The sequence below is a fragment of the Dreissena polymorpha genome, chromosome 8 (genome assembly GCF_020536995.1).
Source record: "Dreissena polymorpha isolate Duluth1 chromosome 8, UMN_Dpol_1.0, whole genome shotgun sequence".
NCBI lineage: Eukaryota > Metazoa > Mollusca > Bivalvia > Myida > Dreissenidae > Dreissena > Dreissena polymorpha.
This window is the reverse complement of record NC_068362.1, coordinates 6,087,706-6,100,761: the sequence shown is the minus strand read 5'-3', so window position 1 is coordinate 6,100,761 and position 13,056 is coordinate 6,087,706. Positions and strand designations below refer to the sequence as shown.

Genomic DNA, 13,056 nt, shown 5'->3' with positions numbered 1-13,056 from the left:
TATGCGTAAAGTGTACTCCCAGATTTGCCTGTGTAGTCCACCCAGGCTAATCAGGGAAGGCTAGTCAGGGACGACACTTTCAGGGACGAAAAATCCGTTTTAGGCGGAAAGTGTCGTCCCTGATTAGCCTATGCGGACTGCAGAGGCTAATCGGGGACGACGCTTTACGCACATGCATTAAACACCCTTTTCACAGAGCACGGCACATTTGGAAACTGCGCGTGAAGCTTTATCGGATCATTAGCTGTATAGATCTCGTCGGAAAATAACAGGCGAAAGGACGGACGGATATCGACTATGATGAGTAAATCCTCGGAGAAAATCGTATCACATCACGGAATATTTAAATAATATCAAACAGAATTCGGACCGATGGACCGATGGACCGATGGACAGAGCGTCAACAATAAACGTCCCTACTTATGATAACCTTAATAAGTATTCCAGAAATGCCAAGGTCAGCAAGAGAAGCATATGGGGCGCTAATTTAGAAACATTTCAACAGTTATCCCGAGTGTATTTGTAACGACGTTACGGATGTGGTCATTATTTGTGTTAGGATATTGTAAACACCTCTGGACAATTTTTCAACAATCTATTTTTGAGAATTATATTGGCACAAAGATCAATTTATTATTTTATGAAGGATTGATGATGAAACACCTAAGTACTTGGGATCTTCAACAGTTTCTAATATTTGTCCATGAAGTCTGTAATTAAAAGATAATTTTGATTTATTTCTGGTTATGTTTAAAACTTGGCATTTACTTGGGTTGAACTCCATGACCCAGAGAAGTTCCCATTTTAGTAGTATATCTAGATCTTCTTGAAGAGTATGGCATTCATGCATATTGATGATTGTTAGGTACGGTATACGGCAAAGTTATCTGCAAATAAGCGAACTTGAGTAGTAATAGATTGAAGTAAGTCATTTATAAAGAGAAGAAAAGGTAACGGACCAACAACAGACCCTTGTGGTACCACAGATGTCATTGGTACCTCGGGTGATAATTCTCCATCTAGAGCAACACGTTGAGTTCGACCTATAAGGAATGATTTGATCCATAAGAGAGTAGCTGTATCTACACCATGTTCCTGCAATTTGAAAAGACGTTTAAGATGGTTCACTTTGTCAAATGCTTTGTTGAAATCAAGCAATATTAGATCATTTTGTTGTCCAGATGTCTTATAAACGCCATTGTTTTTGAGTCTGAAATAAAGTTAATCTCTTTTTCTTATTAGTGGTTTAAACGGTTGGGTCATCCTTGGTAATGATCTTCTTGTACCTATAGTTTTTGAGGGAATACATTTTATAATACCAGTTGATATCTCGTCTGAAAAGAATGACCAAAGTTCTTCTACCGAGGTACTTTCACCATCTTCAAGAACCCTGTTACGCACTCCTTGCATGTGGGTTTTGAAAAAATCCCAGTCTGCCTTTCTATACAGCGGTACAACCCTGGTTTTCTTTTTTGTTATTTTTGGTTTTAGATCTGAAATAAAAGATAAACAATCATGGTCTGAAATACCTGGAAGAGATTTTACCGAGTTAACAAGAGTATGATTAGAGGTCAGGTAAAGGTCCAAGATGGTGTTTCTCTTGTGTTTTCAGTCACCATTTGAGTAAGGTTAAAATCTGCAAGCAAGTCAATAAAGTCATCATAAAGTTTTACATTACTACTTCCGGTTTCTGTATCCAAAGAAAACTTGGGGTAATTAAAATCTCCGAGTATCCAAAAATTTCCTTTCAGGTTGGCAGTTAGCTCAAGGGATTTCCTAAATTCTTCCGAACTTTGCACATCAGCTTCTTTTGGTCGATAGTATGCTGCAATATATAAAGGTTTACAAGAGGTTGAATGAATTTTAATCCAGAGTATTTCACAGTTAGTTTTTAGCTGTTTCCATTAAGTTGCCAAAATTGTGTCTTTCACCAAAATAAAAACTCCTCCACCTTTGCTGCTTCGGTCTTCTCTGAAGGGGGTATGACATAAAGACTTTGGGAAAATTTCACAGTCTTTATGATCTTTGGTCAACCAGGATTCCGTACCTACAACAATATACGGTTTATTATTATCTTATAAGGCACAAAATTCAGCTTCTTTTTTATTTGCTATGGACTGAGAATTTACACATATAACTTTTAATTTGGGGTTCTGTTTAAAGGGTGTTTTCAGAGGCTTTGTGGCCGTCTGCGTCTTAGTCCGTCTAGTCTGTGTTACATCTTTCAGCGGTTCAAAACTGTTATGGGAAGAGAGGGACGACCACGAGTGCAATTAGCCACTCGAAAAATTATGGCAATCACATTTCGAGCACACCCACGAAAAAGACACATCCAGTGCTACTAGGTCACTGTATGTATTGGTATCAACATTCTGACAATTTATATGGAACCAGTGAGAACATGTGTCACATTGTAGGGTTTAATCATTATCGAAAACTTCAGTACCACATGACCAACATGGGTATTCATGGCCGGAAAAATTCTCTATGTCATGGGATAATGAGAGAAGCGAAATACATAAGTACATCAATGATGAAGTACGAGTACATTTCTGTGGTATGTTAAATTCGAGTAAACACCCATACATATAAAAAAAATCAGGCAGGATACTATTTGGACGAACAGTGGGCCTTGGGTGGTAGGGGAGGCTATAAAAACTATATATTAAACATAAAAAACAAACTTAAAAAACAAACCCTTGAAGTCTTAGATTTATGCTTTTTAAGAAATTTTGAAGAGAATCGATAAAGTTTGTTAGTCGGCACGACGCATGCGCAACAAATAATACGTCTTTAATCTGTAAAAATTATAATTGCCTATAAAGTGCAATATGGCATTAAAATTCGTAATCGCCGGTATTTCCTTTTTTTATATAAAACAAAATGAATTTAGTGTCGTGTATCTGACAACAAGTGATAACAATAAAACGATAAATAGTTAGACGGCTCATGTGATTTATGAAGTTTTTCTGGAAACGAAATGTGATTTATTGATTGTAACATACATTTCAGTCAGGTTGTGTGAACCTTTCGCAACGTTCTCTAGCGTGACGAATAGACTGCAGGGCATCCAAGGACAGCGAACAAAAAGAGTAAACGATGTAGTTTTCTAACACCCCCACGCATATACTTGTTTTAAGATTCTGTAAGTGTACTTCAAAGTTTGACACATTTATGAAATACTTGTTATATTGTCCCTATGTGATTTATTAAATGGGCGATAATTATCAAGCATGTTACCTAAGAAAGAATTTTTAGTTGTACATCGCACATTTAACAACGATTTGGAGTTGTAATGCGTAGGCATTAAAGGGACCTTTTCACAGATTTTGGCATGTATTGAAGTTTATCATTAAATGTTTTATATTGATAAATGTCAACATTGGATCTTAAAAGCTCCAGTCAAAAGAAAACAAGAAAAAATTAAAGAAAGAAAAAAGTAACCCTCAACTGGGCTTGAACCACTGATCACTAGAGTCTAACGGTTAGACCACTCGGCCATCCGTACTCATACAATGAGTGATGTATTTTATACTAAATATAATCAATCCTCGTAGTATCACACAATATAACGACAGCAACAGAACTCTGCTAATTATTCCATCGTTTCGCGTTGCAATGCTTTACAATTTTCATGTTTTTAAATCGTTAAATGATGCACATAGTGGATAATTTATGCATGGTAAATGTTCAGAATTAATGTTTCCTAAACTTACAAATATAATAACAACAACGCAAATTTGCGAATCTGGAACATTTGTTTGGGTATGTAAATTTACCAAAACGTGAAAATGCCTCTTTAAACCAAGAAGGCGTTAGTCAGCATCAGAACGATTAACCCATTTATGCCCAGTGGACTCACCCATCCTTCTAAATTGGATCAATTTATTTCCAAAAGTAGGGGTGTCTGGTATATTTATTTCTATATTTAGAATATTTCTTACAGAATTTTTTTTAAGTAAACAGCGCAGACCCAGATGAGACACCGCATTATGCGGCGTCTCATCTGGGTCTACGCTGTTTGCAATGTCCTTTTTTCAGGACGCTAGGCATGAATGGGTTAATAACCTAAATGTCAATTCGTATATTGTTTGATAATTATTTGTGCGATTTACATTTGAACTATATTTTTCTAGAGACATAAAAAGGGGACAGATAAAAATTCGTTTTTTTGTTGTTATTGGACCCCCCCCCCCCCCCCCCTCACAGACTGAGAAACCAGTTACGCCACATGATCTTATTTGTGCGACCTTTTTTAATAAGCAAATGCCTTATTGCCGTTCATTTAGAAAAAGGTTTTGAAAGAATGTGTTTATTCAAATAAAATGCCATTTTGAATATCAATTTATGATGCGTTAAATATACCATTTATAATCTTAAACTAGCGGATAATAAATTTTAAACATAAGTAATTTATGCCCGTATTTAAAAATTAGCATGACGCCACGATGTGCTTTTTATTCAAAGTTACAGCAATAAAAATAAATAAGGCTCGGTCCTTGAAAAATCTATTGTTTATTTTAAAGTTTAAATCATAAATAATATATATAAATCACAGTTTGTAAAATTCGCTTTGTTATAAAGTCCCTTTGTATTAAGAAAGTTTCTCTGGAGGGCATTTAAGAACATATTAAAGGGTCCTTTTCGCATATTTTGGCATCTAATTGAAGTTTGTCATTAAATGCTTTATATTGATAAATGTAAACATTAGATTTAAAAAGCTCCAGTAAATAAACAACAATGAAATTAAAGAAAGAAAAAAAAACCATCAACTGGGCTCGAACCACTGACCCCTGGAATAAAAGTCTATCGCTTAGACCACTCGGCAAACCGTGCTCATACAATAAGTGATGTAGTTTACACTTTGTATACGTAATCCTCTTTATATCACTAAATCTAACGACAGCAACAGAACTCTCAAAATTATTCAATCGTTTCGCGTTGCAACACTTTATAATTTTCAGGTTTTTAAATAGCCAAAAGATGCATATAGTGGATATTTTAAAGCATGGTAAATGTTCAGTATTACTGTTTCCTCACAAGTATCATAACTACAATAAAATGAAAATCTGAAACAATTTTTGGTAATTTTGTCAATTTACCAAAACGTGAAAAGGTCCCTTTAATATAATAAATACTAAATAGAGTCTAACCATATAGTTCACTGTTTTCTTCGAAATTGACGCTTTTCCCAATATAAACAAAAAGCATCAGAGCGCTCAGTTAAAATACAGAGCTTAAATGCATTTGAATTATATTAAAAATAAATCAACATGTTATGAAAGATATTTGAGAACGCGTTTTTTTGCGAAACAAATTTCATAATGTTCTCACAGACGCGGCATAATTTACTTGCAGTTGAAATGAGGTTGCAAATAAAAAAGATAAACTATCCTGGTACAAGTAATTAAGCCGTTTTATGACACAAACTATACAATGGACATATTCGAATGTTTCGTTCAAATGGTTTTCATACAAGCTTCGTATACAATTGCAAAAGCTCAACGTGTTTAATTTGTGTTGTATGTTATGTCGTTTTAATTGTTGTTTTGAGTGTTGTTGTGTTTTTTTGTGTGTTTCTTTGGTTGCTTTAAACTTATACTAAGAATCTTCACCTGAACAAACAGTTTTTACCCATATGATAAAAAGTATTCATATTCCAAATGAAGCGTCGGTTACTTTCGGGTTTCGGCGACTGTATATCGAGCTTGCGGCAGAAATGTTTGCCAAACTACATTTTGAAACATCGGACGTTTGTCAAACAAGCAGCACGTGTTAACCACGCGATCAACATGCGGTCATTTCAAATTTGTTCTTGGGATTCGTCTCATACAAGAACGTGTGTTCATATTTAAGTTTAAGTTAAGTCGATATATACGAATAGAGTTACAACTCGATAGACACAATTCTTAATCCGGCAGCGACTTTCCAAACTCGAAATAACGGGATAGGCCTGCGAATAACGCACATTATGTCCACTACATGTTCTACAAAAAGCATGGGTGTGTGTCTTGTTTTCTCAAACTCGTGTGTCTGTTCAGCGATTTGCGTCAAACTCAAGGTTCGCTTCCAAGGCTAGAGTAAGGCCAGGATGACAAAGTTAAACTGTAGTATATACAGTCGAAACTGACCTAACGGCCACCTGAATTTACCGGTCACCTGTAGGCAACGGTCAGTCTGAAATCCCCCCGACGAAAGCACTCTATATTTCACTTGAAAATAACGGCCACCTGTCCATAACGGCTAACGGCCACTATATTCCTCTCCGAAATGCATGTTTGACCTGCAATCAACGGTCACGCGTCAGTCGTCTCGAGTCGCGAAAATTAAAAACACAGCACATCATTTGTCCATCTATTTTGTGGTTTAAGCGTTTGATAGCGGTCATTGTCTTTGATATTATAAAAGCGGCCCGCTGCGAGTAAACAAATAATAAGGTGTTGAGACGGGTTGTTTTCCGGGGATAATTGTGGGGATATCTTTAAAAGAAAATATGTCAGAGTTTGTGACACGTTTAAAGTAATTATCGCTAATTAAATGACCACTAATGAGTACATTGTACTTACAACACTGTGTATCGACTTGAAAATAACATTTTCGGAGTTTTTTAAGCGTAGAGTGAATTGTTTTGATTGTTGCGAGTGATAATGGTTGTGTGTGTTTTTATGTTTTTTGCGTGATAAGTTATCTTGTTTTTTGTGCATAATGTGCTATGTTTTTTAAGATAAAAAAAGAATGAATGTTTGTATTTTTATGAGGTTGTTGAATTAAAATGCTTTTTGTGTGATGTTTGCGTACGAATAAATTTTAGCAAACTTTTTGCGTCTTTTTCTTTGAATTCGAACGGTAAAAATTACACCGTACTATCGGTTTATGACAGCGAATCCACTTTTTAGACTTGCACGAACATGACGTAAACGGCACGTGACAAGCTTTATTTACTGAATGAACGAGATGCATGATACGAATCTTTATTTTGCATTATGTAAGCTATAAACGTTTAATTTACAACACACAGTTCTGCTTACGCATTTTAGGATCGCTTTATCGATCCTCGGCTCCAACATAACCAGGGCGATTGTCATTCACTGGCTTAATGATGTGCGCTTTTATTTCTACCCCAGCTACCGGTTATCAAGGAAAAGCTTAAGTTGGTCCACTGACTGCCGCTAAGTGACTGAAATAATGTTTACACCCCAACCATACACACAAACAAACAAACAAAAAAGTAACCATACAACGAAATGGACATGTTTGGTATTCTCATCTAAACTCAAGAAGCATGATCGAAAACAAAACCATAGTTTAAAAACCTTTAAGGTTTTAATTTGGGGTTTAATTTATGAAAACGTTTATTGAAGTTTGTCACTTACATAATCAATTTGGTCAATACAGTTGGCATATGCAAATGCCCACTAAATGACAGAACGGGTTATGCAAATATCAATTGAGATTGAACGTTATTTTTAATTCCTCATTAATTAAACAAAGATGTTAGTGAGCGATCACATTCTGCCACATCACCCCGTAAGTCCACACTATATAAGAGTGCATGTGTGCAGACATTATGAGAGCAGTTTAGACTACACACCACCATGAAGACTTCAATTGCTTTACTTCTGGCAGTGTTTTCCGTGAGCGCAGGTAAGATTTTGTATGTCTTTAAAGAACGTGCATGTTAGTCAATCTACTAGTTGAATAGGGTTTTAAACATTTGTACAAAGTGTATCATGTAAATATAAATTGAATGCATTTTAATCTTTTCTTTATGTACTGCCGTATTTTTATTCGTTTTGAGAATAATATGTTTAATTCGAAATGCAAATAAGAAATTAGATCCGAAATAATACAGCGTCTGCATCTACACTTCAGATATTTGTGCCTTTTGATTATAATATTTGAAGTTGATGTTAACCGAATTTGTTTGAATTGCATCCAAAGTTTACTTTGTTAATTAATATGGGACGTAAGTAACCTTTAAACAATTAAAATCAAAACGCCGACAGCATCAAAAGACAGTTAGCCAGATAAATAAAAAATCGAGACTTTAAGAACATTTAATAAATTTACTGTAATCACATCGTATCAGAAACCCAAATATTGTCACAAGTGATTGTGTGGAAGCAATTTATAATTGTTTATTGGGGTTTATCTCGGATCTATTTGTTTGCATCTATTCATAAATAAGCAATTTCGATTATCAGACACCATTGTCCTCTATCAGCTTTGCGCATGTATAAATCGCTTGACTGACCTGGTATATGCAGAGTAAAGAAGTAGTTCGTTAAAACGGATGTTAAATACATTAAAACTATCGCTGTCACGCGACAGTATAAATTTAGATTAATACATTTACATCGTTAATGAGTATCAATGTGTAATCGTATCAAATGTTTCGTATTGTAAAAGCATAATATTATAAACAAATGATTTCTTGGACAAGTTCCTTAAATAAATCAAATACAAATGGCTTGTCTTTTTAATTTGTGCTAATGCAGTTACTGTCAACATTCTAAAACAACGCCATATCAACAGGCCGATAGCGTAAAACGACATTTGTCACAATAACGCTTTTCTGAATGCGTGTACTGTCTATCACAGCACGCACTACTGCAGCGCAGTTAAGTAGCGATTTAGTGAGCCGTGCAACCAACAATGTTCCATTAAGACGTATATCCTCTTACTAATAAAACTTCTGAATCCTGCTGTCGCAAACGGTATTGGACGGTTATCATACTGGAAATAAATGTTTGTATCGATGTCGTTTGACATGTATCAAAGCTTAAACGGTATCGATATTTTTTTCAGTATCCGGCATTGCTAAAAAGGGACAAAACAACTACGGATACGGTGGAGGTATTGGTGGAGGATATGGTGGAGGAGGCGGCGCCTACGGTGGATACGGTGGGGGAGGCGGCGGCTACGGTGGATATGGCGGGGGTGATGATGGTGGATACGGGGGTGGATATGGCGGAGGTGATGGTGGAGGCTACGGTGGTGGTAGTTTTTACGGGGGCGGAGGTCTTGTTGGCGGAGAATATGGAGGGAAGAAGGGATGCCATGGAAAACACTGCGCTTTTGGCGGAGGCAGTGGTGGTTTCCTAGGCGGTTACGGTGGTGGATTTGGCGGTGGATACGGAGGAGGTGGATACGGAGGAGGTGGAGACGGAGGAGGTGGAGACGGTGGAGGTGGATACGGTGGAGGTGGATACGGAGGTGGTGATCTAGGTGGATACGGAGGAGGTGGATACGGAGGTGGTTACGGTGGTGGAGGTTATGGAGGAAAGAAGGGATGCCATGGAAAACACTGCGGAGGATACGGTGGAGGTGGATACGGTGGAGGTGGATACGGAGGCGGTGGATACGGAGGCGGTGGATACGGTGGAGGTGGATACGGAGGAGGTGGATACGGAGGAGGTGGATACGGAGGAGGTGGATACGGAGGAGGTGGATACGGAGGAGGTGGGGTGGATACGGAGGTGGTTACGGTGGTGATCTTGGTGGATACGGAGGCGGAAGTTACGGTTTAGGGGGTGGTGGCGGTGGTGATTTTGGCGGTTTGGGCGGTTTCGGTGGAAGTTTTGGACGTACTCAACAATGCAAATGTGCGAAGACATGCAACAAAGGGCAAAAGTTTGTTGGAAGATGCCCCTGGTGCCAGAAGAAATGCCAACTAGTGTTTTGTTGTAATCGAGGGAAATATTAGATACATGCTACAAGGGCAGGCATGTCGGCTGGACACAAAGTGAGTATAATATAGCGTGTATTATTATTTGTTTGTTCGGAAAAGAGTTTCGTGTTCTTGTTTCACTTTTGTATTCGATGCAAACGAATTGAATCGATTACATTAACATTATTTAAAAATTAAAATGGTGGTGTATACATTGAAAATATGTTCATGGCCTCGTTAATTGTACGTATATTGAACCATTAAACGTTGTTATGCTTTTAAACGATTTAAAACATTACTGCAAACAAACAAGTACATTAATAATTTATAACGTTTACCTTTCAGGCGAAATGGAATTCTACATCGACATCGAGACTGAAGTAAAGATCTGATTTTTATTTCACAATATTTTATATTGCTGACTCTTTCTAATTATATTTTTAGCATTCAGTTGTAGTTGTTTATTCCTTTGTCCTTGTTCAATCCAATTCAATGCATATTAAAACAATTAACAACTAGAACTATATAATACTTTGCATTAATTAGTAAGCGCTTAATCACATAAAGCTAGAACAATCTTTTATACACATATTTGGAAACGTAACCAGGTAAATTCATACCCAGACCGACTGCTGGAATTAAAACATAATCAAATATTTTAATATCGGAACAACTTGTGAGTATCTGCTTTCGAGACAATGTCTTAATGTTTAGTATGCGATGCAAGTACAAGTAAAATTATGTTGAGAAGTATAGTTCAATTTTGTCGCTTTCGATGCGAATAAATAGTGACTCCCCATATCGAGAAATGCGACAAAGAAGAAAACACTGTCATGCAGGAATGATCACTCTTAAACTACTTAACCAGCAACATATGCTTATTATTAAATAACGTGTTCTGAATAATACAATTTTAAACCCACGAATAATTTAAACAAAAGCAATCAAAACCAAAATGAAACGACGACTTTCCTTAGGATCAAACATGGATGCTTAAAACCAGCCTCAGTTTATTAGTTTGCACTTCAAGTCTTACGGACTTAGTTAACTTGGACATTTGTAAGCACAAGTATAATTGCATAGATTTAAACTAAGAAATATTGTTTTACTTTGTATGTTTCAAATAAGAGTTTATGTATATCTGCTTAATTTTGGCGAAGTGTAACGTACCAAATTTTTAGGCATACAGTCAACCGATAAATAGAAATGTTAGTTTCTAAACTATTCAAAACATGTTAAGAGCAAACAATTTAACATACAAAAAAAACCTGAAAAATCAGCCAAGTGAAAGCCCAAATGGTCCATCAGCAAATGTGAACATAAGATTGGTAAGCTCTTCTATTTCTCACGAGAGTATTTTACCTATCGAATGTGTAAAACCACTTGATTCCTCATTGTCTTCACAGGTGGCCAACCGTAATAATAATAATAATACACGAACTTGTTTGACGAATGAAGTAATTTGTATCTATCCATAATTTACAACACACACTTTCTATTTTGTTAAAAGCACAAACATGGTTTTCATATTAAAGATCATGAATCAAACAAACACTTCTGCATATACATCAGGTAAATCACAGTGGTTTCCGTTTTAGTCATATATTAAGTTTGAACAAAATTAAAACCAACAAATTATAATCCTATATAATTACAACTGATATGTCCATAAAGAAAAATCAAACTATACGAGTTATGGTCACCGAGACATAGGTGTTACATAAATTAACTTAATTTTTAACTTTTAAGAAAATATATTCAAGACAATGTAGCTTCAATGATATGTACATTGAGACAAAATAATTACAAACATGACAGAATAAAGTCTTACATTCTAGCATAGTTAAGAAGTGTACATAATCAAATCATAAAAAAAAAACATACCCACCAAAATTATTTAACATTAAAGCTCAATATTAATAAATGATATTAATATATTTAAATCAATATACATGTACATCAGGTCCCATTACTAGACATCAAGAGGAATATGTATAAATAAACAAACTATTCAAAAAACAAGTTTACGCACCGTAGTATCAAATAATCAAATATAGTTCATGTATTCTAGCGTATTTATCAATTACATAACTAGAAAGGTTAAGGGCAAATTAGGAAAAGATATTGTGAAACACATCAATTTACATGCAAACACTTATGGTTGATAATAAAGGGGACAATTTAATCAGTGCCAAAATAAAGAGTAATCAACAAGTTAACATCGATAATATGGTGTCTTTTTGCAAAGGATTAATATTTTCCTGATCAATCTGCAAGAGTACCAAACACCTATCTGTCAGCTGTATATTTATTATTAATTTGCCAATTATTCCAGAAAAAAATGCGAATGGAACGCTCATTAAAACTCAAAATATTTTGCCGAACTATTACGCAGTTTAATGCCCAACGGAAAAAAGCACGTATAGAGCATGCCAATGTAAATGAAAGAACATTGTCGAACATAGTCGAACCAGTGCTCGGACATAAGCAAATATTAAGTAAATTAACATCGTTGCATCACCTGATACGACTCGGGCTATACTGTTCATGAGGCCTTGGGTAAACAGCATTACGCTGTTCGGACAGGCAATTGTAATACCATCATACCATTTGGTATGGGATTTATCTCTTAAATAGATAACCTGACACAAAGATCTTTAAATAAATAGTGTATTATTGTTGTATGTTGTGTATTTGGTATGTGAATGTCAACACTAATGTGAAGGCGATATCACAAGATACACGAACTTCTATTCTACAATTTTATTTAACATATTTACATGTAGCATATAAGCGTCTATACAGTTGCGTTGCTGGATAGCTAGTGTGCATGGCTTATCGCCGGAGCGGGCTTTAGCGGGAACCCTTAACACGTGGTAGATCACGTGGTTGTTATGATGTTCTGATAATACAACATTTCCCTCTTCATAAACAAAAGGAAATTGAAATACATGCATAATTCAAAATATGACAAGATTAAAATTCATGCATAATTATGGAACACGAAGTTGTGTATGTAACGAGTTTGTACTGTATTGAAAGATCATAAAAACCATCGGTTATCATACTCTGCTCCGTAGAAGAGCGCATTCCTCTTAACTACTCTCCCACACCGTGGTGCGTAAGATTTGTCTGAAGGTATGACCTGGGCAGTCTTGGCTGAAACAGCTAATCGGGGTTCCGTAGGGGTATTTGCAAGAATGTTGTAGTCTGGTATAGATATGTCTGATCCATTTTCGTTAGTTTTGTGTAAAGCAATGCGATTTCGGCGATACACTACTCCTTCTCGCGTTTGAACGGTGTAATACCTTGGGCGGTGTTTTTGTATCACTTTTCCTGGAACCCAAATTTTACCCATCTGTATCCTAACAGGGTCATTTACATTA

At 36.0% G+C, this 13,056-nt stretch overlaps 1 long non-coding RNA gene across 1 annotated transcript; it reads left to right on the top strand.

Moving 5' to 3' along the window:
• Window positions 1–9,487: 9,487 nt before the first annotated feature.
• On the top strand, window positions 9,488–10,120 carry LOC127841380 (uncharacterized). The gene is made up of 2 exons (XR_008030954.1): window positions 9,488–9,745; window positions 10,016–10,120. It is a non-coding gene; the product is annotated as an uncharacterized LOC127841380 (long non-coding RNA).
• The last annotated feature ends 2,936 nt before the right edge of the window (window positions 10,121–13,056 follow it).